Source organism: Apium graveolens, chromosome 11 (genome assembly GCF_009905375.1).
Source record: "Apium graveolens cultivar Ventura chromosome 11, ASM990537v1, whole genome shotgun sequence".
Classification (NCBI taxonomy): Eukaryota; Viridiplantae; Streptophyta; class Magnoliopsida; order Apiales; family Apiaceae; genus Apium; species Apium graveolens.
In genome coordinates, this window is record NC_133657.1 from 50,714,938 (window position 1) to 50,742,511 (window position 27,574).

General features: G+C 38.0%; 2 non-coding genes across 2 annotated transcripts; one reads left to right on the forward strand and one right to left on the reverse strand.

The window, feature by feature from the left end:
• Window positions 1-17,652: 17,652 nt before the first annotated feature.
• On the reverse strand, window positions 17,653-17,759 carry LOC141699458 (small nucleolar RNA R71). The gene has a single exon (XR_012565921.1). It is a non-coding gene; the product is annotated as a small nucleolar RNA R71 (small nucleolar RNA).
• Window positions 17,760-26,596: 8,837 nt separating this feature from the next.
• On the forward strand, window positions 26,597-26,703 carry LOC141699147 (small nucleolar RNA R71). Its single transcript, XR_012565630.1, has one exon. It is a non-coding gene; the product is annotated as a small nucleolar RNA R71 (small nucleolar RNA).
• Window positions 26,704-27,574: the final 871 nt, after the last annotated feature.

A 27,574-nucleotide genomic window follows, 5' to 3' on the forward strand; every position in this document is an offset into this window, starting at 1 on the left:
ATAAGGCAAGTGTTCCTATTCCTCTTGATTATATTGCAAGTATTTTTGTACTCTCTTTATTATGTTGTAATTATTCCAAATAGTTCTCATTCTATATTGCAAGTACTTTGAAGTACTTAACCCTAAATCCTGATTCTTATTGATCTTGAGCCATAAGCCTGATTCCTCATAAACCATTGATTGTTAAATTCTCAGATACGAACCACATCTATACGATACTACTCCATAAATACATATATACCACATACTGATTCTTGATACTGAATTGCTTGATATACCAATCCTTTTGCTTTTTTTAACAGAAGACCAATCCTTATAACCCTTGAACCCTTGGTCTTCTATTTTCTGATTCTTTCCTTAATTGAAAGCCAACCTTTATGATTTTGTTAGTCCCTTAACAATATAGCAAGAATTACAGAAGGGGGGTTGAATGAAATTCTTGAACCTTTTTCTTTAAATAAAAATGTTCAAACTTGAATATAGATATAAGTGTTTTGATTAGCACAATGCGGAATAGAAACTTAGTTGAATCAAAACATAAGTAATTAAAAACAAGAGTCTTTAAAAACTTTCTGGTGGATTTAAACAATTCCACCAGAGATATATATTATATATATCGAGAGAACTCTGTGTGCAAGGATGCTCACAGCTGCTTACAAATTGAACTACTGAGAATACAGGGAAATGCTAATGATTCTACTTACAAAGATTTCTCTATTTTTCTATCTCAGCTCTCTTATTTCTATTTGCTACGTTCTTGGTTTTTATATTACCAAGATTACAAAGTCAAAAAGACTGAATAAATATAAAAACTATCAGTCTTAAGCTTTACTACTTTTCGTCCTCTATTACCCAGTTAATGGGCTTCCACAGCAGATTTGTATACATCTCGACGGCTGTGCTCAACTTTCACTGTTCAACTGTTGTTTGAATTCTTTATGTGATCATCCGTTGGACTTTATGAACATCCGTTGGATATATGATCATCCGTCGACTTTCTGAACATCCGTTGATGGCTTCATTGATCATTCATCGACTGCTATATTAAACATCCGTTGATAGTCATTTGATCATCCATCGATGGCTTTGTTAATCATCCGTCGGTAGCTATTTTGGCACTTGACTTCATTTCACTTATGCAGAATTACAAGACATCATTTATATACAATTAATCAACCTATTATGCATATCTAGTTAAAGTCAACATGACTTATAGGCTACTGCAGAGTCTATACAAAGATGTATACAGAACTGTGCTACAGACTCATTATTACATAAGCTACTCACTCGATGGATAATAAGTCATCATCCGTCGGGACTATAATGAGTTATTCATCGGGACTATAATTCTTATCCGTCGAGTGCTACATAATTTCACTAAGTAAAATCTACTTAGATGTTTTATTTATGAAATCATCAAGTACACAACATATGCACAACAATCTCCCCCAATTTATGTCTACTGGAATTGTAGCCATAAATTAAGAGATACTTGATGATAACAAAACATCCTAATCATACAGCTTTAAAGATAAGTAGATAATACTGAAAGTGCTTCAATTAATCAAAATGTACAAAGTTTGGCTCACAGTCATTTCAAGATGCTCCTCTAGCCTGAGCAAATTTTTCTAGTTTCTTGAAGGTTTGGATTTTCTTCCAAGCTTTCTGTTATTTTCATCAATCTGATTTTGGAGCTGCCTGTGGAATTCCAGTTCATTAGATTCTGAGAGATCTAGCTTTTCTTGCATTTTCAAGAGAGTGTCATTGCTAGAGATACTCAATTGGTCTTCTAACCTGAAGAATCTTCTCACACCTTTGTCATCCATGAACTCCATCAGCCAGTAGGGCCTTAGATGCACTCTTCTCCCTGTGTATGGGATGATTAGAGTCTTTGAGAGTGCATCTTTAGCTTTAATACTCCTTAGTTCTTCAATCTTCTTCAATAATAGTCTTCTTGCAGTTACATTGAACCCAAATTTCTTCTTGAAGGATGAATAAACTTTAATCAGTACAACTTAGCTTTCTTGAAGAATCCTGTGAAGTGGCCACTGAACCTCCCTTCCTCCTTTGTACTTGAACACTAACCTTTCAGGTAGGTTTCTGTAAGCATCAATTCCCCTCACTTCATCTAGTTCATCCAGATAAAGATTTAGATCTGAAAACTCTTTGATATCACACAAGTACAAGTAGTCTCCCCAGTTGACTTTGGGTTGAGCTTTAACTACTGATTTGGATTTGAGAGGTGACAACTTCACTTTCTTGACTACCCTTGACTTTGTCCTTTTTGGCTTGCTAAGGATTGGTAAACTGAAGTCAGGAATTGGTATGTTATCCCACTCTATTGGCTCATCCTTGGGCACAATAGGTTCACCATGAATATTCATGTAGGGATCCACCACCTTTATATCTTCAAATACCACAGAGGGCTTTGATGCTTGAGTTGTAGCTGGTGTGGGTACCTTAGGAAATTGATCTTCCAATTCCTTGTCAACAATATCCAGTTTCCTTTTTATTCTTCTAGTCAATTCTTTCTTCCTTGGGGATTTCTTCTGTTCTTCAATTTGCTTCCTTGATTCAGTGGCTTCAGAAGGTTGAGAGGGAATTTGTTGAGATGAACTTACAGCCTGTAGCTTGGCTAAGATAGCAATCTGCTCTTTCTTTTGTTTAGCCTTCTTGCATCTAGAGTAGCTTGCTTCTTTTTCTGCTTTAATCTTGCCTTTTATTCTCTCTTTGCTTGAGAAAATTGAGGATGTCCAGCTATCACACAAATTTCCTTTCCATTTCTGAATATCTTAGCAATTCTTCTTTTTGAAGTTAAATCAGCTGGATCTTTAAAGAAAGCAATTGATCTTGACAGAAGCTTCTTTTCATCAGGCTTGGGTGTTTCAAACACAGTATCCAAGGGGTTCTTTAAGGATAATTTTGAATAATTTACCCTTGGTTTAAGAATCATTCAACCTTTGAAGATTTGATGCAGGAAGATTATCCTCTTTCCAGATAATTCATGCTCATCTCATTCACACTGATTTGCTTGACTTGAGAGTGATGGATGGCTGACTTAACTGGCTCCTTGACAAGTTCAAACTTTTTCTGTATCTCCTCATCAATCTAATCCCAGTTGATCAAACTCAACTTTCCTTTCTCAGCAACTTTCAAGTTTGCTGCTGCTGCTGCTTTAATTAGATCTATACCATCTGCAACTGGTGGCTTGGAGATAGCAATTGAAGGTACAATTACTTGGCTGATTTGAACTTGAAGTTTATCCCCCTCACTTGGTCCTTTCTCCCCCTTACTTGGTTCTCTCTCCCCCTTTTTGTTATCATCAAGTTGAGGAGTTAGGCCTTGTGCTTTAGCCAGTTGCATGAGAAGATTTGTCTGAGACTGTTGATTTTGAAGAAGGATGGCCACAGAATTCTCAATAACTTGAACTCTATCTTCCAGCTTGGCCAGTTCTTTTCAGAATCTGATTCTCTCCTCAGTCTCAGTAATAGATCCTGCATGGTACCATATGGCATGACTGAATCCAGCTTCTCAGAATTGTAGGTCTTCAAGTCAGCTATATCCTGTTTGATTTCATCTACACTCAGATTCTGTCTGACTTGCTGTAGCTTTATTATATGTAAAGAATCTAGGTGAGCTTGAAGAACAGCCTTGGTACCAGCATTTGAGCTCTTCTGAATGGCCTTTTGGATAGACATGATTTGTTTGACCAAGGATACATTGAATTGTCCAGGTGTGGATTCCTTAGTCAAGGCCCATTCAGGTAGATCAGGAATAGAACTTGGGCCTTCATCTCCCCCTAAGTTCATGCTTCCATCAAATAAATAGAGTCATCATCATTAGAATTTACTCCAAATTCTTCAGATGGCTCATCAGCTGTAGGAGGCATTAAATTGACAGCAGCTTTATCCCTTTTTAGAGATTCTGAAGTATGCACCAAATTTAATGTCTTTTCTACCTGCTCATTGCCCTGAGCAGCCAACCATTGATAGGCTGACACAGGATGAGTAAAAGTGTCAGCATCCAAGGAAATGTTATCAATTACAGCCTTGTAATGTTGCTGAAATTGTCTTCCCTTTTCAGCATCATTCACAATCATTGACTCATGAGCAATGGCTGTATCCACCCTTATTACTTCTGTACCTGCTTTTCTCTCATAATCTCTCTTTTGTTGCATCAGGGTCTCACCCTGGCTCCCCATCCTCACACCCTCACCTTCACCTACTAAGGTGGGACTCCTCTCACTCACTTTTGCCAATCCTGAATAAATGGATTGCTGATTTTCACTCTTTTCCTCTTTTAGCTAACTCACCTAGTTTAAAACCTAACTCAAACAGGACAAGGTCACTTAAATTATAAAATTTATCTATAACTAGCATGTATAGCATGTTAAGCATGAAAATATTCACTGAATCAAAATTACTGACTTTTCCAGAGAAAACTTTAGTAACCACATCACACAAGAAACTCCACTCCTTCCTAAGATCCAATCTCCTAATATCACTTAGTTTAGTAGTAGGAAGTGCATAATGCATGGAATTAAGCATATTGATAATATCAGTGTCATTGTGTGGTGAAGTCACATTATTATCAGGAATTTTGAAACATGCTTTTATCACATCACTATTGATACAAAACTCATTACCTTTGATGGTAAGAGTGATGGTCTAGTCAGCAGAGTTGTAGATAGCAGTGGTCCACATCTCTTCAACAACTTCACAGAAGATTGTGGGTGACTCCAGCATGGCGTAATATAGCTTACAATTCTTCATATAAGTCCATCATCTTGTGATAGTCCTCTGATTGCTGAATACCCTTATTGACCAAAGCAGTGAAGTTGTTCTTCTCATAAATGAACCCAGTTTGAGACATAATCTTTACTACAGGTGCCATTGTTAGAGAATGAAAGCTTGAAGAGAAAGAGAATATTTGCTTGGGAGAGAATGAAATAAAAGCAGTTGAATTTGAGAATGATAAAAGAAAACAATTGGAATGAAATAAGCTTTTATACTATCTCAAAAATAACTGATAAAAATAATAAAGAAAAGTAAATTAACCAATAGAAATTGCCTAAAATAGCCATTTAAAAGTAAACTGTAAAAATTCCACCCATTATCCGTCGTGTAATGCTTACAAACTATAAGTATACTCGATGGATAATGTTCAGGGAATTAACGGCTGAGATTTAGACAATTCGACGGATGAGGATAAACTGATATCCGTCGAGACATAAAGTATTCCAGAAAAATAATTGACTTTTATTAGCAAGTAGTATATCGACGGATGACTAAACTCTATGGATAAGGGTCATCCGTCGAGATGCAAATTTTGACTTATCCAAAATTTCATCCAAGACTTAAAAATCAACTAAATTTCTGGCTACATTACAACTTGCAAAATAACTCAGATAAATTTAAGAGTAATTAAGCATACCTAACTCACTTACCAACCTTGAAAAGGTGGATTCTTCCAGTGGCTTGGTAAAGATATCTGTAAGTTGCTTTTCACTAGGAACAAAATGTAATTCCACGGTACCATTCATCACGTGTTCCCTTATGAAATGGTACTTGATATCTATGTGCTTTATCCTTGAATGTTGCACTGGATTCTCAGTGATGGCAATTGCACTTGTGTTATCACAGAAAATAGGAATCCTCTCAACTTGCAAACCATAGTCTAGCAATTGATTTTTCATCCATAAAATCTGTGCACAGCAACTGCCAGCAGCAATATATTCAGCTTCAGCTATTGAAGTAAAAACTGAATTTTTCTTTTTACTGAACCAGGACACAAGCTTGTTTCCTAGAAATTGACAAGTTCCTGTTGTGCTCTTTCTATCTATTCTACAACCTGCATAATCTGCATCTGAATAACCAGTTAGATCAAAACCAGAATCTCTAGGGTACCAAATGCCAAGTTTTGGTGTTCCCTTGAGATATCTGAAAATTCTCTTAATAGCTATCAAGTGAGATTCTCTAGGATCAGCCTGAAATCTAGCACATAAACATGTAGCAAACATTATATCTAGCCTACTAGCTTTTAAGTACAGAAGTGAGCCAACCATGCCTCTGTAACTTGAAATATCCACAGACTTTTCAGTAGTGTTTAATTCAAGCTTAGTTGCAGTGGCCATGGGAGTTTTTGCAGATGTGCAATCCATTAGATCAAACTTCTTTAAAAGATCAAAAATATATTTAGTTTGACTAATGAATATTCCATCACTAACTTGCTTAACTTGCAAACCAAGAAAGTAAGTTAGTTCTCCCATCATACTCATTTTATACTTACTTTGCATCAATTTGGCAAACTTTTTACAAAGTTTCTCATTTATAGAGCCAAAAATAATATCATCTACATAGATTTGAACAAGTATACTAGAGCCATTAACATTTCTGAAAAATAAAGTTTTATCTACAGTACCTCTTGTGAAATGATTTTCCAAAAGGAACTTTGATAAGTGTCATACCAGGCTCTAGGTGCCTGCTTCAGTCCATAAAGTGCTTTCAGAAGATAATAGACATATTCTGGAAAATTTGGATCTTCAAAACCAGGAGGTTGACTAACATACACTTCTTCCTCCAACTCTCCATTTAGAAAGGCACTTTTGACATCCATTTGATAGACCTTGAAATTGGCATGGGCTGCATAGGCTAAGAAGATTCTGATGGCTTCAAGTCTTGCAACAGGAGCAAAAGTTTCATCAAAATCTATTCCTTCTTGCTGACAATAACCCTTAGCAACCAATCTAGCTTTATTCCTGATTACTATGCCATTTTCATCCATCTTGTTTCTGAATACCCACTTGGTGTCTATTAGATTTTTTCCTTTAGGCTTGGGTACCAGCTTCCATACATTATTCCTTTCAAATTGGTTTAGCTCCTCATGCATAGCTAAAATCCAATCAGGATCCAACAAAGCTTCTTCTACCTTCTTTGGTTCTTCCTTTGACAGAAAGCTGCTGTATAGACATTCTTCCTGAGTTGCTCTTCTTGTTTGAACTCTATAAGAAACATCACCAATGATAAGCTCAAAGGGGTGATCTTTTGTCCATTTCCTTTGTTGAGGTAGATTAGCTCTAGATGAAGAGACCTCATGGTTGTCTTGATGTGTGATTGAGTTTTGATTGTTAGAAACTCCCCATGAGTTTGTGGATCTTTGATTTGAGAAAGGGGCACTTTCTATGGGTGATCTATCTTGACTTCCTGCTCCTCTTGATAACCCGACGGATGGTGAATTTTAAGTACCGACGGATGAGGCAGGTTGTCTTCCGACAGATAACACAGATTGCCTTCCGACGGATGAAGCATTATGCAACTCGACGGATGTTGAGTTTTGTGCTTCATTGGTGGTAGATTTGTCTGCATTATCCTTAGACAATGTTTCTTGATCACTCTCATCATCACTGTCATCACTAACCATCTCCACATTGTTGAATTTGAGGCTCTCGTGGTAATCTCCATCTTTCAGTTCTTCAATCTTTTTATCATCAAACACAACATGTATAGATTCCACAATAATGTTGGTTCTTAGATTGTAGACTCTATATGCTTTACCAATACCATATCCAACAAAAAATCCTTCATCTGCTTTAGCATCAAACTTCCCATTTTAATCAGTTTGATTTCTCAGGATATAGCATTTGCAGCCAAAGACATGAAGAAAGTTTAGGGTTGGCTTCTTGTTCTTGAACAATTGATAGGGAGTCATGCATCTTGCTTGATTAATCAGAGAAATGTTCTGAGTGTAGCATGCAGTATTTACAGCTTCAGCCCAGAAATATGTTGGTAGTTTAGATTCTTCAAGCATTGTCCTTGCAGCTTCAATAAGTGATCTATTGTTCCTTTCCACTACTCCATTCTGTTGTGGAGTCCTTGCTGCTGAACACTCATGTAGAATCCCATTTTCTTCACAAAATGCTCTCATGACAGAATTCTTGAACTCAGTTCCATTGTCACTCCTGATTCTTCTAACTTTGAAATCAGGATGATTGTTGACTTGCCTTATGTGATTGATGAAGATTTCACTAGCCTCATCTTTAGACTTTAGAATATGTGTCCAAGAGAACTTTGAGAAATCATCTACAATTACTAGGCAAAATCTTTTCCTTGAGATTGACAATACATTGACTGGTCCAAACAAATCCATGTGAAGCAGTTGGAAAGGCTCTTCAATTGCTGAATCAAGTTTTTTCCTGAATGATGCTTTAATCTGCTTCCCTTTTTGGCAGGCATCACACAGTCCATCCTTTGTAAACTTCACTAGAGGAATGCCTCTTACTAGTTCTTTCTTTACCAGCTCATTCATGGTCTTGAAGTTTAAATGGGATAGCTTCTTGTGCCATAGCCAACTTTCATCCTGACTTGCTTTGCTGAGAAGGCAAGTTACAGATTCTGTTTTGGATGAGTTGAAATCAGCTAGATACACATTTCCTCTTCTCACACCAGTGAGAACCACTTTGTTGCTTTGATTATTAGTCACAACACAGACTTCTTTGTTGAAGGTTACTGAATTGCCTTTATCACAAAGCTGGCTGATACTCAACAGATTGTGTTTAAGACCATCCACTAAGGCAACCTCCTCAATGATGATATTCCTTTGAAATCAAGCCATATCCCACAGTATAACCCTTGTTGTCATCTCCAAAAGTAATACTTGGGCCAGCTCTTTCCTTAAGCTCTGTGAGCAGGGTAGAATCACCAGTCATGTGTCTTGAACAACCACTATCCAAGTACCAAAGATTCCTTCTGTTTCCCTGCACACATCAAAATCAAATCAAGTTGATTTTGGTACCCAAGTTTCCTTGGGTCCTGCATTGTTAGCTTTCTTCTTCTGTTTCTTAGGTCTTATCTCATTTGACTTAGGAATTTCAGATTCTTCCTTAGTCATTTGGGTTGGACCTTTGAAACCATTCAATGCAACAGAATTATCATGCATATTATGGCTAACAGGAAATGGCATGCTTGGTGTCAACATGTTATTCCAGTAAGGCATGCTAAATGGCATTTGAGGCATACTGTATGCAGCATAATATGGATTAGGTGCAAATGGCATATTAGCAAACTGTGGATTCATGTTCTGTGTAGGCATAGCATAAACAGGCATGAGAGGCATGGCATTCATGTTAGGAAATTGAGACTTAACAGACATGGGAGTAGGCATGGCAGATTTGCAATTAACAGACAAATAATTTACACTACCACACTTGACACAGATTTTTCTAAGAGCATATTTATTAGGTGTGTAGTTAATGTGTTTGTTAATCCCTACTTTACCATTCCTATTGTTTTTCCTTTTAGTCTCTGTTTTTACCTCAATTTTCTCAAGTCTGTCACTTAACTGTTTGACAGTCATGTGACCAGCATTAGCCTTTTTCACTTTCCTAACTTGACTTGACTCTCCTGAAACAAAGTTCTTGAAAATAGACCCATACTTCTCATTCAGCTTGGTTAGTTTGGCTTTGCTAATGGGCTTGCTCACAGCCGACGGATGAGGATTTTCATCTTTCGACGGATAACACTTTTTGTTATCCGACGGATAGTCCTCATCATCCGTCGAGTCTACATCTGTTAGCAAACCATCTACCAAATTAGGTTATAGTTTCTCTTTGCTCTTTTTCCAGGCTTCATCATAAACAGACTCAATTCCTTGAACTTTGGTGATTTGAGCATGAACATCCCTGGATGTTTTCCATGCTTTAATCACCTCTTGTTCACGCTCGAGTTGCTTCTTTAAAATCTCTTCCTTTTTCAAGGACTCAGTTAATTCCTCCTTGGCAATCTTACACTCAATTCTTAGTTTCTCAAAATCAACAAACTGAGACTCAAGCACATTATTCCTCTCACTTAAAAACAAGTTATTTTCTTTGATTTTAGCATTTTCTTTAGTAAGAGACTTAAGTGTAACACGCAAATGATATAATTCTGTAGACATGTCATTTATGGCATCATTACACTCAGCTTTAGATAAATGTGCAAGGTTTGTAGTAATTACCTGATTGCTTGAGGAACTTGTCTCTGTTTCATCAGACTTGGCCATTAGGGCTAGATTGACATAGCTGACATCTTCATCTTCATCCAAACCATCTGCCGCCCAGTCATTCTCTTGTGTAATAAAAGCCCTTTCCTTTTGTTTGAGTAGATCAAAGTATTTTTGCTTATAATCCACAGACTCAAACCTTTTCTTACTGGAATCTGACTTTCTACACTCATTTGCAAAATGCCCTGCCAAGCCACATTTGAAACATTTGAATTTTGACTTATCCACCATGTTTCTATTTGGCTTGGCTGCTCCAAAGTTCTTCTTAAACTTGAGCTTGGAAAATCTCCTGGAAAGAAATGCTAGGTGCTCATCAATGTCCTCCATGTCATCTTGGCTCAATGAATATTCACTTTCTACTGCAAGCCCCTTGCCCTTGTTCTCACAGACCTTAGAAGTTGACTCAACAGCTTCCATCTTCACTTCCTTCTCCTTTTCCAAATCAGCAACTAGTGCAATGGATCCTCCTTTCTTCTTTCCTCTGTCCATCCTTTCATCCTGCTCTATCTCAAGCTCATAGGTCTTCAGGATGCCATACAGTCTCTCTAAAGTAAACTCTTTATAATCTTGTGAGTTTCTCAATGAGACTGTCATTGGTTTTCATTCCTTTGGAAGAGATCTAAGGAATTTCAGATTAGAGTCTTTAGTCTGATAGACTCTTCCATGCAACTTAAGAGCATTTAGTAGTTTTTGAAATCTACTAAAAATGTCAGTGAGTGACTCACTTTCCTCATTGTGAAAATGCTCATATTGCTGAATCAAGAGCTGCATCTTGTTTTCTCTAACTTGCTCAGTGCCATCCCAGATTATCTGTATAGTATCCCAGACTTTCTTGGCAGTTTTACAGTTGATAATGTTGTCAAACATGTCTGCATCAACTACATTGAACAGAATGTTCATGGCCTTTTTATCCTTCCTGACTTGTTCAATGTCAGGATCAGACCATTCGTGCCTTGGCTTGGGAACTGATGGCTCGTTTCCTGTTGCAGCTCTTATTGGAACATGAGGGCCTCTTTCTATGCAGTCCACATAAGCCTCATCTTGAGAAAGCATATGAAGATGCATCTTTACCTTCCAATGATGGTAATTATCTTTATCTAGAAAAGGAATCTTGACTCCAACGTCTTTCTTGTTCATCTTGCTGAATTGTTTTGATCTTTAAACTCTTTGTAGATTAAGAGCTCACTCTGATACCAATTGTTAGTCCCTTAACAATATAGCAAGAATTACAGAAGGGGGGTTGAATGGAATTCTTGAACCTTTTTCTCGAAATAAAAATGTTCAAACTTGAATATAGATATAAGTGTTTTGATTGACACAATGCGGAATAGAAACTTAGTTGAATCAAAACATAAGTAATTAAAAACAAGAGTCTTTAAAAACTTTCTGATAGATTTAAACAATTCCACCAGAGATATATATTATATATATCGAGAGAACTCTGTATGCAAGAATGCTCACAGCTGCTTACAAATTGAAATACTGAGAATATAGGGAAATGCTAATGATTCTGCTTACAAAGATTTCTCTGTTTTTGTATCTCAGCTCTCTTGTTTCTATTTGCTACATTCTTGGTTTTTATATTACCAAGATTACAAAGTCAAAAAGACTGAATAAATATAAAAACTATCAGTCTTAAGCTTTGCTACTTTTCGTCCTCTATTACCCAGTTAATGGGCTTCCACAGTAGATTTGTATATATCTCGACGGCTGTGCTCAGCTTTCACTGTTCAACTGCTGTTTGAATTCTTTATGTGATCATCCGTTGGACTTTATGAACATCCGTTGGATATATGATCATCCATCGACTTTCTGAACATCCGTTGATGGCTTCATTGATCATCCGTCGACTGCTATATTAAACATCCGTTGATAGTCATTTGATCATCCGTCGATGGCTTTGTTAATCATCCGTCGGTAGCTATTTTGGCACTTGACTTCATTTCACTTATGCAGAATTACAAGACATCATTTATATACAATTAATCAACCTATTCTGCATATCTAGTTAAAGTCAACATGACTTATAGGCTACTACAGAATCTATACAAAGATGTATACAGAACTATGCTACAGACTCATTATTACATAAGCTACTCACTCGATGGATAATAAGTCATCATCCGTCGGGACTGTAATGAGTTATCCGTCGGGACTATGAGTGCTACATAATTTCACTAAGTAAAATCTACTTAGATGTTTTGTTTATGAAATCATCAAGTACACAACATATGCACAACATATTTCATTGTTATACCTTCTTGGAATCTCGAATCACCCTACACTTCGAGATAAATGTTGTATATAATTCAACTTATTGATTTACATTGTTCATCATATTTTTATTCTGGAATTTGATTGTTTTTAAATATGGACCAGATTCATGGTCGGACTAGATTCGTGGTCATAATAGGCCAATGTGTGCCTTGGATCCAGTACATAGAGCAAAGTTGGGAACCTTGCTCGGAGTTAGTGCGTGACTGATCAGCAGCCTAACCTTGGTTCTTAAAATTAAAGTGAATATCCAATTCTAGTCATTGCTTATTAGTAAACTTGATTCCTTATATCATTTTAATTGATCATTATTAATCTCAGTTATTGTCATTGTGACTTGCTGAGCTAGTTAGCTCACTCTTGCAAATATGTTTATATTCTTTTCCAGTGAAAAAGGAAAATGGTGATAGCGAGGATCCCAGACAAGTGTACGAGCTAGGTATCCAGGTTAAGATGACATAAGCTAGCAGATGATGTTTGGCTTAGTTTGTGTTGATAGTTTGTAATAAAGTTTAAACTTCTATTTTAAGATAAATAAACTGGGATTTCAAATGTTTGTAATATAAATAAGGTTGTGGCTTGTGGGCATACTTTAAACTGTGTCGATCCGTGGATTATGGTAAGTAGGGTCACTGCATATATATATATTATTATATTCATAAACAGGTTTAAATATGGCGTGTGTGTGTTGTGGACCCCAAATTTCTGACCCGGGTTTGGAGGGCGAACACCTGTTCTTCATCTATTCCCTCGGTTTCTCTATCTCTCTCGTGTCTCTTTCTCACTCTCATATCTCTCTTCTCTCCCTCTCATTTTCCGTCTCTCCCGAATTTCTCTCCCTTCTCTATTTCTTCACCCTCTCGGCTGTTCTTCCCGGTTTTATCGCCGCCGCCGCCTTGCTCCAGTTGGTTTTCGGTTGCATGTGTTCTGTTTGAGCTTGTTGGTATATATGTATATATGTATATGTGTGTTTATATATGTGTGTATCACTGTGTGTGTGGGTGTGTGTGTTTCAGTGTGCGTGTGTGGCGCGTGGTGGAGCGTGTATGCACCGCGTAGGCGCGTGGGTGACTGTGTTTTTGTTGATGCTGTTGGCTGTGTTATGGCCCGATTATTCTGAAATTAATTTTATTATTTTATTTTTTCTATAGGAAATTAATTGATTGATATTCGTGAAATAAAAGATTTTTGTGCGAGGAATTATTTTCAATCGCTGAATTTCGTATGGAAATCGGAAATTTATCGGGAACTAACGGATTTTACAGCCGTCGACGATGAGCTTCGGCGAGTCGACGGTGGACGGTGATAAGTAATTCTGAGTCCTAAATTTATAAAACAAATAAAATGGTTCGTATAATTATTTTCGGAACGTAAATAATTATTTATTTTAGAAAGTCGTTTCGAGATTTGAAATTATAAAATTGTAATTGTTGGGAATTGGACGTCGATTATGTTTCGACGGGTAGTCCAATAAATAGAGGAGTCACTATCCAAATTTTTCAAAAAATTATTTTAATTACGTGAAGCGTACTATATTATATTAAATATTTTGATATCGTAAATGTCGATTACGTGAATATATGTTATATATTTTACGAGTCAGGATATCGGATTTGGGTTAGTTAAGTTCGAGGATATCAGGCATGTCAGTATAACTAATTAGGTTATACAGTTACCATAGATCCCAGTCAAAGTTCGCAATGACTAAAGCCAGTCGAGCGTAATTACCCAGAAATCCCGAGAAATCATCGCAAGGCAAGTACCCCTGACCATACGTTTATGGTTCAGTATATATATGAATGAACTATTGTTTTATTTTCGAATAAGAACATAAACGTTTTAAGTTACGTATCCCCTGTGGTTATAACTAATTATTTTTAATCTGTTTTGGGGAAAAGTTTCTTTGAGAGGTACCTATCTCCGAATGAAAATGATTTGTGAACAATTTTACGTGTGCTGTTAAATGAATATTTTTAAACCGAGATAGGTATAAGTGATTTGAAAATTGGATATAAAGGATCAGATATTGGATACATAGGTGCCAGAGTGGCCTGTTGAGGTTGCATAAGTGGCTAATTAGGTTGCGCGCACTACATAACCGATTAGTCTAGCAGGTCAGAGACCTAGCTAGTCTCTGAGTTTCGGAACAGGTTTATGGAATGGCAGTTGGAGCCGTCTGGTGTTGATAGCCTGATCAGCTGTCTTCACATATCCACTATGTATCTAATTTGGCTTTGTGATTCCCATAACGCAACAAGTAATTTATACAGTTAGTTTATAAATGTAAATAACATGCTAAAATTGGACTCTGGTGTTTAAACAGCACACAACTACGTTGTTTTATTAAGAGCATGCTAATCAATGATATCCTGCTTAATTGTTATTTCACAGAGATTTGAAATAATTTACATGCTATTATTTTCATATTGTTTTATAGTTCTGTTCCTACAACTGTTTACATTACTGTTTTACTCTGATATTCATTTGTTGGTACCGATGAGCGATTGTATGCTCACCCTTGCAACCTGTTATATATATATCGCAAATGCCTAAACGATCTATCAGACCTGGTCAGAACAGAGTTTCAGCCCCTTCCGGTCCCGGCTCCTCTGAGGTAGTTTGTATCAGACCATATGCGGTCTGAAGAGTTGCTGAATAAGTTAGCGTGTCAGACTTTTTAATAATTGATTGTTTAATAGTGAGTAGCTTAAATCATACTTGAACCTGAAGTGGATTTTGGTTTTTGGGGTTTTGTTATTGTAATAATAAAAGTTTCTTAGTTTATAATTGTGGTTTGTTATATTTGGTGACGTCAACTCCTAACCCCGGGGTTGAGGCCGTGACAGTTGGTATTAGAACTACAGGTTCAAGTCCCTGATTTAGGTTAGGAGTTGAGTCAAAAAGGTGTAGAAACTGTGTCCTTAAGTGTGAGTCAGTAACTCATTTAGAGGAGCGAACCTAAGAGTCAATCGAGGGTTCCGAAGGCGTTACCCTAGCATCCATTGATGTTTTGATAGAACTACCTTAACCTTATTGTGTCTAGCCTATATATTTATTATTGACAGTGGTCCATAGTGATATCTAGTTCTCCATCCCGAGAGAACAAATCTGATTTAGAAAGCTCAAACTCAGAGAGAACACTAGATGTTGTAGCTGAGGAGACTCCTTTACCTCCCCCATCAGTGCCTCAGTTTGTTTCGAGGGATATTGTTACGTGGCATTTATGACACTTATTTATGCTCTAATAAGCTTTGAATTGGTGTATTTGTACTCAAGTTATTTGTGTTTTCAAGTGTTTTTGCATTTCAAGCTTTACTTCGTGAATAAGGTGAATTAGCATGGTTACAATGCTAATATGGTGTTTAGGATGAGTGCAAGTGAAAGCTTGAAGGATTGGCTCGAAGCTGCAAGGAATAAAGGAGGAGAAATTAAGATTTCTGGCAGAAGGCCAGCGCGCCTGCGCTGATGTAGCGCGCGGCCGCGCCATGAGCGCGGGACCGTGCCATGAGCGCGGGACCGCGCCATGAAGGAGAGAGTCGGTGCTCCCAGCAATTGAAGCGCGCGGCCGCGCCGTGTCGGGAGATAAAAATCCTGATTATTTTACAATTCGAATTGTTGGACTTCTGGGATGCATGGACTGCTATATAAGCATATATTAGGTCATTTTGAATAACAAGAAGTCAGAGACGGACCTGAGTGCAAGGAGAAGAAGGCAAGAGACCTTTTGGCACAATTCAACAAAGGCGAAGACGAACTAGTTTATTCTTATGAATCTTTGTTTAAGTTGTAATTTGGATGCTTGTTTCTTATTTTGCTGAACCTATACTCTCGTTTGCACTTGGTTTTATTTATTTGTATAAAGACTACATTTGCTGTATCATGTTTTCATCGGAACCCATGTTAATGATGAGTCCGATTATGGGCTAATCGTTATCGTGGGGTTCTAGCAGATTTACTTATGGATTTCTTTAGTTAAATTATTCGTATGCCTTAGTATGTGGTAATTGTATGATATTCTAGTACTGGTTGTGCTTATTCGTCTTATGAGCGTCGTAAACTTATAAGATAGCATGTTAATTCTTAATGAAGCGAAAGTGAATTTAAGGATTTAGAACTTGCCATGCTAGCATAGGTTCATGCCATTGTTATACATGATTCGTAGGTAATTTTAACCATCTTACTTGCCCTATATAATCAAGATAGATAACTTGTGCTTAAACCGTTATGTTGTCAAATTCTATAGACATATAGGGTCTCAATATAATTGGTGCCTATTCAGCTTCTATCTCTTTTGTGGATGTCTGGTAGAATGGTACTCGTGCAACGAAAGTTGGCGTTTATCATTTTCGTGTTATCTGATTAGTGTCATCACCATTGCATGCTAAGGTTAAGAATAATAAGGCTATTGAATGAAGTAAGTAATGAAGTTAGAATCCCATGTTTGTCATATATATCAATTCAGTCAATCTTATTCTCGTAGTTATAATTGCTAGTATAATTCTTAGTTATAAAACAACCTCAATTTGTTATCGTCATAGCATTAGATAATAACCATACATCGTTGTTTAGGTGCATAAATTTAATAGTTAACCAATACAGTCTCTGTGGGAACGAACTAGAAAAGATTCTATACTACTTGCGAACTCGTATACTTGCGTGTAATATTAGCGCGTGTTTAGCGACTAACAAGTTTTTGGCGCCGCTGCCGGGGACTGCAGTGTTAATTTATTTGTTTATGTGCTTTCCATCAGTGGTCGTTAAAGTTCATTGACTCAGACATTGTTACTTAATTGTTTCCTTGTCTTATTTCAGGTACTCTAGCGAGGGTGTATGCATACGCGTTCGCGTACTCGTAAGAGAACTCTGGATAAAGCCGAGGAAGAACTTGTGGTAGTTCGTAGAGAAGTTTTTGAGGAAGAAGAAGAGAAAGTTGAAGAACCAGCATTAGTTGAGATGGGTGATCAACCAGAAAATCCGAAGGCTTTGATGGACTATTCTCAGCCTAAGATTAATGACATTCAGTCAAGCATCATCAAACCAGCCATCAGGGCTAACACGTTTGAGATCAAGTCAAGCACAATTCAGATGATACAGAACTCAGTTCAGTTTGGGGGTAATCCTACTGAAGACCCAAACATGCACATCAGGGATTTTATCGAGATTTGTGATACTTTCAAATTCAATGATGTGACTGAAGATGTTATTAAGCTACAATTATTCCCATTCTCTTTGAGGGACAAAGCGAAGTGTTGGTTACATTCTCTACCAGCAGGGTCTATCACCACTTGGGAGGATCTTGCGCAAAAGTTTCTCACTAAATTCTTCCCTATGGCGAAGACTGCTGCAGTCAGGAATGCCCTTACTCAATTTGCTCAGCAAACTGGAGAATCTCTGGGTGAGGCTTGGGATCGATATAAGGAGATGCTAAGGAAGTGCCCACACCACGGCATGCCTGATTGGATGATCATTAACTATTTCTGTAATGAATTGGGTGCTACTTTTAGACCCATGCTTGATGCAGCATCAGAAGGAGCCTTGTGGGCTAAAAGCTACGATGAAGCTTATCAACTCATTAAACTGATGGCTGCTAATGAGTACCAGAATCCTGCACAGAGACTTACTCAGGGAAAGGTAACAGGAATTTTGGAGTTGGATGCAGCAACTGCTATCGCTGCCCAATTTAAGGCTTTGACGATGAAGGTGGACACTTTTGCTAATTATGGAGTTAATCAAATCACTAGTGTTTGTGAGCTATATGCTGGTGCCCATGTGACTGATCAGTATGCAATTTTTAATGAATCAGCTCAATATGTGAGCAACTTCCAGCGATCGCAGCAACCAGCTCCAGCCACCTATCATCCCAACAACCACAACCATCATAATTTCAGCTGGAGCAGCGCTCAGAATGCGGTTCAACAGCAATATACAACTAAGCTGTACAACCCCCTGGTTTTCAGCAACCGCAGTACATGCCAAACCAACAACACATAGCAATAGGAGCTGACCAAATCATCAGGAGACGTATTCCTTACAGCGAAACGGGGGGGATCTTGCGAGATTGCCCCTCAACGGCTTATGGAGGACATTATGGTATAGAAAAGACAGCAGCTCATGTTCTTCAAGCAGGTTTCTTTTGGCCAACATTGTTTAAAGATGCTCATCAATTCATTTTGAAATGTGATCATTGTCAACGAGTGGGTAATATATCTAAGAAGGATGAGATGCCTCTTAATGTGCTTCTCGAAGTTGAGGTCTTCGATGTTTGGGGAATTGACTTCATGGAGCCATTTGTCTCATCTTGTAACAATCAGTATATTCTGTTGGCAGTTGATTATGTGTCGAAATGGGTTGAAGTTAAGGCATTTCCAAAAAACGATGCGCAAATGGTGCTTAATTTTCTTCAGATGCAAATATTCACAAGGTTTGGAACTCTAAGAGTCATAATCAGTGATGAGGGGTCGTATTTTTGCAATCGTAAGTTTACTGCCATGATGAAAAGGTATAATGTGAATCATCGCATTGCTACTGCTTATCATCCTCAGAAAAATGATCAAGCTGAGGTATCTAACAGGAAGATCAAGCAAATTTTGGAGAAAGTGATATGTCCATCAAGGAAGGATTGGTCTTTAAAGGTTGATGAAGCTGTTTGGGTGTATAGAACAGCATACAAGACTCCATTGGGAATGTCGCTGTATCAGTTGGTGTATGGTAAAGGGTGTCATTTGTCTTTGGAGCTCGAGCATAAAGCATATTGGGCTTTGAAGAAATTGAATCTGGACTTGGATGTAGCTGGAAAGAAGAGAATGCTTCAGTTGAATGAACTTGATGAGTTTCGGCTTCAAGCTTATGAGAATAACAAGATGTACAAGGAGAAAGTCAAGAGGTGGCATGATCGGGGTCTAGTGATCAATAAATTTGTGCTAGGCCAACAAGTTCTTTTGTTCAACTCTTGCCTCCGTCTTTTTCCTGGAAAGTTGAAGTCAAGATGGTCAGGGCCCTTCATAATCAAAACTGTGTTTCCACATGGAGCGGTGGAAATTTTTTAGAATGATCCGGGCCAAGAATTCAAGGTGAATGGGCAATGGTTGAAGCATTATTATGGTGACACAGCAAACCGCGAGGTGGTTAGTACCGTTCTATTTTCCATTTGATCTCGAGATTCTACGTCGAGCTAACGAAGTAAAAGAAGCGCTTCTTGAAAGGCAACCCAAGTTTGTTGTATATTAGTAAGTAAAGGAAGCAAGAAAAAAGAAGAAAATCACAAAAAATCAAGAAAATGGAAAAAATCAGGTTTGACTACAGAAGCCTGGGCCGCCCACATTGTCCTAGCGCACGGCCGTGCCATTTTTACAGAGACCCGGCGCGGCCGCGCGCTGTTTGGCAGAAGTAGCCCACGCCGTCCCAGCGCAAGGCCACACCGTGTCCCGACCTGGAAAAAAATAATTAAGGCAGTTTTGGGGGGAAAAACGGAAATTTGGTCCCAATATCAATTCCTAACCGATTTTTACTCCCCCACATCCCATAATTCCCTCTCCTAATCAATTCTATTATTCCCATGATCCCCACAATCAATCCCCACTACGACTTTGGCTACGATGCAGGAATGGGACGGAGGCAAGCCCGATCTGAGAGGGCTTGGTTATTCTTTTGACTACTTACCTAGTGGGAGACCAGCTGCTGGTCAAGCGAGCATGACTACATGGAGATCTCAGCTAGGAGATGAAGGAGGACCATCGCAACAGCAGGAGGAAAAAGGAGCATTAATTGGAGCTGGTTTGAGTTCGACGCAGTATAGGCGTCTTGCTAGGAGATGGATACGATGCACAACATTCATAGTCATTTTGCACAGGATCTCACCCAGGCACTTGGGACCGCATTTAGAGCCACCGAAGTTGACATTCAGTGGCCAGAATTTGGTGAGGGCTCTGTGTATCCGCCTCCAGACACTCCTGACACTCCACCCCTTGAGGGTGAGGATTCTGATTCAAAGTAGGTATGCCTGATTCCTTACTATTACCTTCACCGAGGACAGTGAATATTTTAAGTTTGGGGGTAGTAGTTGGAGGAATACTTTGTGTGAGTCGTATATAGTTTTGCATGTTCATATAGTTTAGTTCATATAGTTTGCATATTTTGCCATGTAGTTTTTTTTAATTTTTGGTATTTTTTATGTTAGTTTGTTCATATAGTTTCATGCATTTACATTTTAACATGATCCCGTTGATAATTTCTCCGATTGACTAGTGATATTGATGTTAGTGTAGTGATGTCGTATTTAGTGATGTTGAGTCATATCTAGTTGATTTGCATGCTAGAGACAATTGTATTTCACTAAGTCTTATATGTTGCTAGAGTGCTAGATCATGATCATGGTTTGTTTGTTTATTGAGGTTAATCGCTTGTTTATATTTAGAATTTAGGGTATTCTCTTAATAATAAAAGACATGGATATTTAAAAATTGGAGAATTTGGATTTCATTGCTAGTTGTGTGGCTAGGTGTCAAATGGCTAGTAGCCGGCTCATATTTATATGAGTAGTCTAGGGTTGAATGAGATGGAGCGAAATGCACTCATTCAGAAATTGAGAAAAAAAAGAAAAAAAAAAGAAAAAAGAGAAAAAGAAGAGAAAAAAAAGAATAAGTGTTATGTATAATTGATGATGAGTGGGCTCTTTAGTACTCGAGTTATTAAGTTCTTAGGGGACTTTGTGCCTAGTGACCTAAGGCTTTTTATAGTCTGGGATCCACTAACCTAACGCTCGTTACATGGGTACTATTGTATCAGTCTTTTGTGGACCTCACTCATTACACGGTCAAATAAGCATATATGTGTTGTTTTTTTATGAATAAAAGCATGAATCCGTATAAACTCCAATATAAGAATTGAAGTGTTATAAGTTATTTTGAGTCTAGCTTTTTATTCTTTTTATAACCTTGCGATTGCCTTGATGAGTAGTGAGTCATGATTATTGATCTAGTTGCGATAGTATATCTGTAAGCATCTTCACACACACACGTCTCTAGTTTGTAAGTTGATTTGTATGATTTGATTGATCTTCATGTGAATATCTGCATTTGTTAATATGTTGCTTGTTGGTTGGTTGAGTTATTCTATTGGGGATCGTTGCATTTATATTAGTTGCATTCATGCATTTTTATTTCTTGTTCTTTGAGTCTGTTTATGCTTGAGGACAAACATCTATTCAAGTTTGGGGGTGTGTTAAGTGGCATTTATGACACTTATTTATGCTCTAATAAGCTTTGAATTGGTGTATTTGTGCTCAAGTTATTTGTGTTTTAACGTGTTTTCAAGTGTTTTTGCATTTCAGGCTTTACTTCGTGAATCAGGTGAATTATCATGGTTTTAATGCTAATATGGTGTTTAGGATGTGTGCAAGTGAAAGCTGGTAGAAATTAAGATTACTGGTAGAAGGCCGGCACGCCCGCGCTAATGTAGCGCGTGTTAGGGCGAAAACACGCGCTAATATTCACGCAAGTATACGCGTTCGCAAGTAGTATAAGATATAAATCAGATTCGTTCCCACAGAGACTGGTTTAGGTTAAGTTCAATTTATGCACCTATGCAACAATGTATGGTTATCACTCAATGCTAAGACAAATAACAAATTGGGTTTTTATTAAACTAAAAGATTATATTAAATAACATTAACTAAGAAAATTGAGGTTGAATTACTATATATGACAAACATGGGATTCTAACTTCATTAAATACTTCATTCAATAGCCTTATTGTTTTTAACCTTAGCATGTGATAGTGAGGACACTAATCAGATAACACGAAACTGATAAACGCCAACTTTCGTTGCACGAGTACCATTCTACCAGACATCCACAAAAGAGATAGAAGCTGAATAGGCACCAATTATATTGAGACCCTATATGTCTATAGAATTTGAAAACATAACGGTTTAAGAACAAGTTATCTATCTTGATTACATAGGGCAAGTAAAACGGTTAGAGTTACCTACGAATCATGCATACACATACATGAACCTATGCTAGCATGGCATGTTCTAAACCTCTATATTCACTGTCGCTTCAATAGAGATTAACACGTTATCTTATATGTTAGCTACGCACATAAGACGAATAAGCACAACCAATACTAGGATATCAATCAATCACCACACACCAAGATATCGAAACAATTAACTATTGAAATCCATAAGTAAATCCGCTAGAATCCCATGACAACGATTAGCCCATAATCGAACTCATCGTCACCATGGGTTCCAATGAAAGCATGGTATAAAACAAGGTCTTAATAAACTAAATAATAATCAAAGTACGAATAAACGAGATCTAGGTTCAACAAGAATGAAAACGAGCATCCAAAGTTACAACTAATTCAAAGAATCACAAGTTGAAAACAAGATCTTCTTTTTCGGAGTTGTTCTGTGCTTCTAGGTCTTCTCCTTGGTATCCCAATCTTCCCGGATGATGAAAACCCTTTTTTTAAGTATATATACGCCCCTAGTGGACCTGGGCCCTTAAAATCGTCAAATTCTACTCAAAAAAAGCTTTTTCAGCGAAATCAGCGACCAGCCGCGCCCTGAGCGGGCGCTCAGCTCTGCTGAGCGGGCGCTCAGCTACTGTCTGGAAAAATATTCTGATGAATCTTGTTTTGACCATAACTTGAGTTCTACTCGTCAGAATTAGGCGATTCAACTGCCCACGCGAAGCTATTGAGATTCTCTACAACTTGACAATGGCCTTGGATTCCAATTCTGATCACTTTTCATCATATTTCCTTTAAAAGCTCTTTTCTTCATTTAACTAATACCTGAAATGCAATAACACAAAAACACATCAAAATACCAACAACTTGAGTCCAAAACACCAATTTAAGCTTGTAATAAAGCATTCCAAGTGGATATAAAATCCACTTATCACACCCCCAAACTTGAATCGATGCTTGTCCTCAAGCATAAACATACTCAAAACTACAAAACAAACCTAATGCATGAATGCAACTATGTGAATGCAACTAAATGATAATGCAATCGATCCCCTCAGAATAACCATAACCAAATGAATAAGCCAATGCCTCTAAGAATGCAATAACTTAAAACAGAGTTTGAATAAATCCCACAAACCAACTCACAAATCAGAAACGTGCGTGTATGGATGCTTAACAGATATACTCTCGATACTAGATCAATAACCCTAACTTATCTATCATTGAAACAATCAAAAGTTTATAAACAGAATAGACAATAAACGCATTATGACTCACAACACCTCCTTTCTACTAGAGTTATACAAGGATTCACACTATTATTGAACACATAGCAAAGATGCTTATTTGATCGTGCAATGAATGAGGTCCCAAAAGACTTATACAATAATACCCATGTAGTGAGCGTTAGGTTAGTGGATCCCAGACTATAAAAGCCTTAGGTCACTAGGCACAAAGTCCCCTAAAACTTAATAACTCGAGTATTAAAGAGCTCACTCTTGATCAATTATGCATAAACACATACTTTTTTTCTTTCTTTTTTTTTCTCTTTTTTTCTTTTTTTTTCTTTTTTTTCAACAATTTCTGAATGAGTGTGTTTCGCTCCATCTCATTCAACCCTAGACTACTCATAAAAATATGAGCCGGCTACTAGCCATTTGACACCTAGCCTTACAACAACTAGCAATGAAATCCAAGTTTTTCTCCAGATAAAAAGAATCAGTGTTTTTACGTCACTACGAGAATATCACAAATTCTAAATATAACCAAGTGATTAAATCTCAACAACAAACAAGTATGATCATGATCTAGATCAAATGCAACCCTATAAGACTTTGTGAAAATATTTGTTTCTGGCATGCAAATCAATTTATTAGGACTTAAACATCCCTCTATTCGTCATCACCACACTGAAATCAACATCAACTTATTAAATATCATAGTTCATCTTAAGGGATCATGCTAAATATGCATGCAAATGCAACTATATGAAATTACATAAAAACAAACAAATATGTCCTAAATGAACAATCATACAAAAATATGAATGAACTACAACTAAACATGCAACATGAATCTATATGAATCTATATGGACACACACTACTAATCCTTACATTATCACCCCCAAACTTAAAATTTTCAATGTCCTCATTGAAGGCAATAATAAGGATTTCAGGCATACCTAATTAGCGGGAGATTCACCCTCGTCGGGTGGAGGATCAGGTGGCCAATCAACCTCGCCACTAGTGTCTCAGAAAATAGTACCGAAAGCGTGTGTCAAATCTTCAGCAAAATGACGGTGAATGTCGTGCATGGCCTCCATACGCCTAATTACTCGCCTGTACTGCTCGTCACCAACACCAGTCCTATCAACTACCTGCTGCACATGAGAAGAACCCTCTATAGGCACTGGAGGATCCGTTCGGCTACCCTCTACATCATCAAAGATATATCCCAACCCCTTGTCAGGGGGTGCACCTAAGAATGAATAACTCAAGTGATTTGGTAGTGGGTTGAGCTCAAGTGTAGGAGCATCTCCAATAGATGACTCGAGATGATCCTGAGAAATTTTCAGCTCTGCTAACCCAAGAGAATCGAATGGCACATCCAACTTCCTCTTCCATAGAGGTGCATTCAAAACCTGAATTTGCTCTACTTTAAAGCACTCCTCTTTAGCTGTGGGTAATTTTATTTCCTTGAACACATTGAAAGTGACCTTCTGATCATGAACCTTCATCGTAAGCTCTCCTTTTTGCACATCGATCATAATTCGGCCTGTAGCCAAGAATGATCTTCCCAAGATAATGGGAATCTTCTTATCTTCCTCGAAATCAAGAATTATAAAGTCAGCAGGGAAGAAGAGTTTATCCACCTTGACCAAGACATCCTCCACTATACCTCGTGGATAAGCGATGGAACGGTCAGCTAGTTGTAATGACATGTATGTTGGTTTCGGATCAGGCAGACCAAGCTTCTTGAAGATAGATAAGGGCATCAGATTGATGCTAGCTCCTAAATCACATAAACACTTGTCGAACGACAAGTTTCCGATGGTGCAAGGAATAGTGAAGCTTTCAGGATCTTTAAGCTTCGGAGGCAACTTCTGTTGCAGCACAACACTGCATTCCTCCGTTAGAGCAACGGTCTCTAAGTCATCGAGCTTCACTTTCTGAGAGAGAATACCTTTCATAAACCTCGTATAGCTAGGCATCTGTTCAAGAGCTTCAGCGAAAGGTATGTTGATATGAAGTTTCTTGAACACCTCAAAAAACTTCTCAAACTGCTTATCCGGATTTTTCTTCTGCAGCCTCTTTGGAAAAGGAGGTGGAGGATAGATCTGTTTCTCCCCTGTATTACCCTCAGGAGGAGTGTGTTCCACAGTAGTCTTCCTTGGTTCCACCTCTACTTCCTTCTGCACATCTTCTTCAGCCACAACTGCATTTTCTGAATCTTGAGATTTTTCAGGCTCTTCGTCTTGCTGAATTTGGGGGCTTGCGACCTTTCCAGACCTTAAGGTGATGGCGTTCACATGTTCTTCAACTTCCCTCTTTCCTGGATTGGCTTCTGTATCACTAGGAAGCGTTCCTGGTGGTCGATTCAATAAGGCATTAGCAATTTGCCCTATTTGGTTCTCCAGATTCTGGATAGAAATAGCCTGGCTTTGGCATATAAGAGCCTGGTTTTTGCACATAAGTCTCAACTCCTCCAATTCAGATTTTTCATTCGAAGATAGACCTGCATCATGAGTTTGTTGTTGAAGTTGGAGTTGTTGTCTTGGTGTAAATTGTTGCTGAAAACCAGGAGGGTTAAATAGCTTATTTCCAAACTGCTGGAATGGCTGTTGCATCACATTCTGATTGTTGCTCCAGCTGAAGTTAGGATGATTCCAGTTGTCAGGATGATAAGTGTCTGGAACTGGTTGTTGCGATATCTGAAAGTTGCTCACAAACTGAGCTGAGTCGCTAGATATAGCGCATTGTTCTGTCGCATGCGGACCTGCACACAGCTCACAAACACTAATTATCTGCTTAACACCATAGTTAGCCAGAGAATCGATCTTCATAGACAACGCCTTTAGTTGAGCAGTGATAGCCGTAGCTGTATCCACTTCAAGAACTCCTGCTACCTTGCCCTGTGGACATCTCTGGGTTGGATACTGATATTCATTAGCAGCCATCAGTTCAATTAGATCATAAGCTTCCTCATAGCTCTTTGCACATAATGCTCCGCCTGATGCTGCATCAAGCATAGGTCTGGACTGTGCTCCCAACCCATTGTAAAAACAAGTGATGATCATCCAATCAGGAATTCCATGATGAGGACACTTCCTAAGCGTCTCCTTGTAGCGCTCCCAAGCTTCACTTAGCGATTCTCCCGTTTGCTGCGCAAATTGAGTAATAACATTCCTGAGTGTAGCTGTCTTCGCCATAGGGAAGAATTTAGTAAGAAACTTCTGAGCAAGATCTTCCCAAGTAGTAATCGAACCAGCTGGTAGAGAGTGTAACCAGCTCTTAGCCTTGTCCTTCAGAGAGAATGGGAACAGTCTCAGCTTCACAGCATCTTCAGAAACACCGTTGAACTTGAAGGTGTCGCATATTTCAATGAAATCCCTAATGTGTGTATTGCGATCTTCCGTTGGAGAACCCCCAAATTGGACTGAAGTCTGTACCCATTGAATTATGCCAGTATTGATCTCAAAGGTATTAGCTGTGATAGCTGGCCGGACAATGCTAGATTGAATGTCATTGATCTTGGGTTGAGAAAAATCCATCAAAGCTCTCGTTCGTGCTACTGGATCTCCCATTGTAATGAGTACCTGAAACACAACAAATAAACCGTGAAAGTAAAAGAATCCGAGTCAGTGAACTTTAACGACCACTGATGACAAGCACATAAACTAAAAATTAACACCGAGTCCCCGGCAGCGGCGCCAAAAACTTGTTAGGGCAAAAACACGCGCTAATATTCACGCAAGTATACGCGTTCGCAAGTAGTATAAGATATAAATCAGATTCGTTCCCACAGAGACTGGTTTAGGTTAAGTTCAATTTATGCACCTATGCAACAATGTATGGTATCACTCAATGCTAAGACAAATAACAAATTGGGTTTTTATTAAACTAAGAGATTATATTAAATAACATTAACTAAGAGAATTGAGGTTGAATTACTATATATGACAAACATGGGATTCTAACTTCATTAAATACTTCATTCAATAGCCTTATTGTTTTTAACCTTAGCATGTGATAGTGAGGACACTAATCAGATAACACGAAACTGAT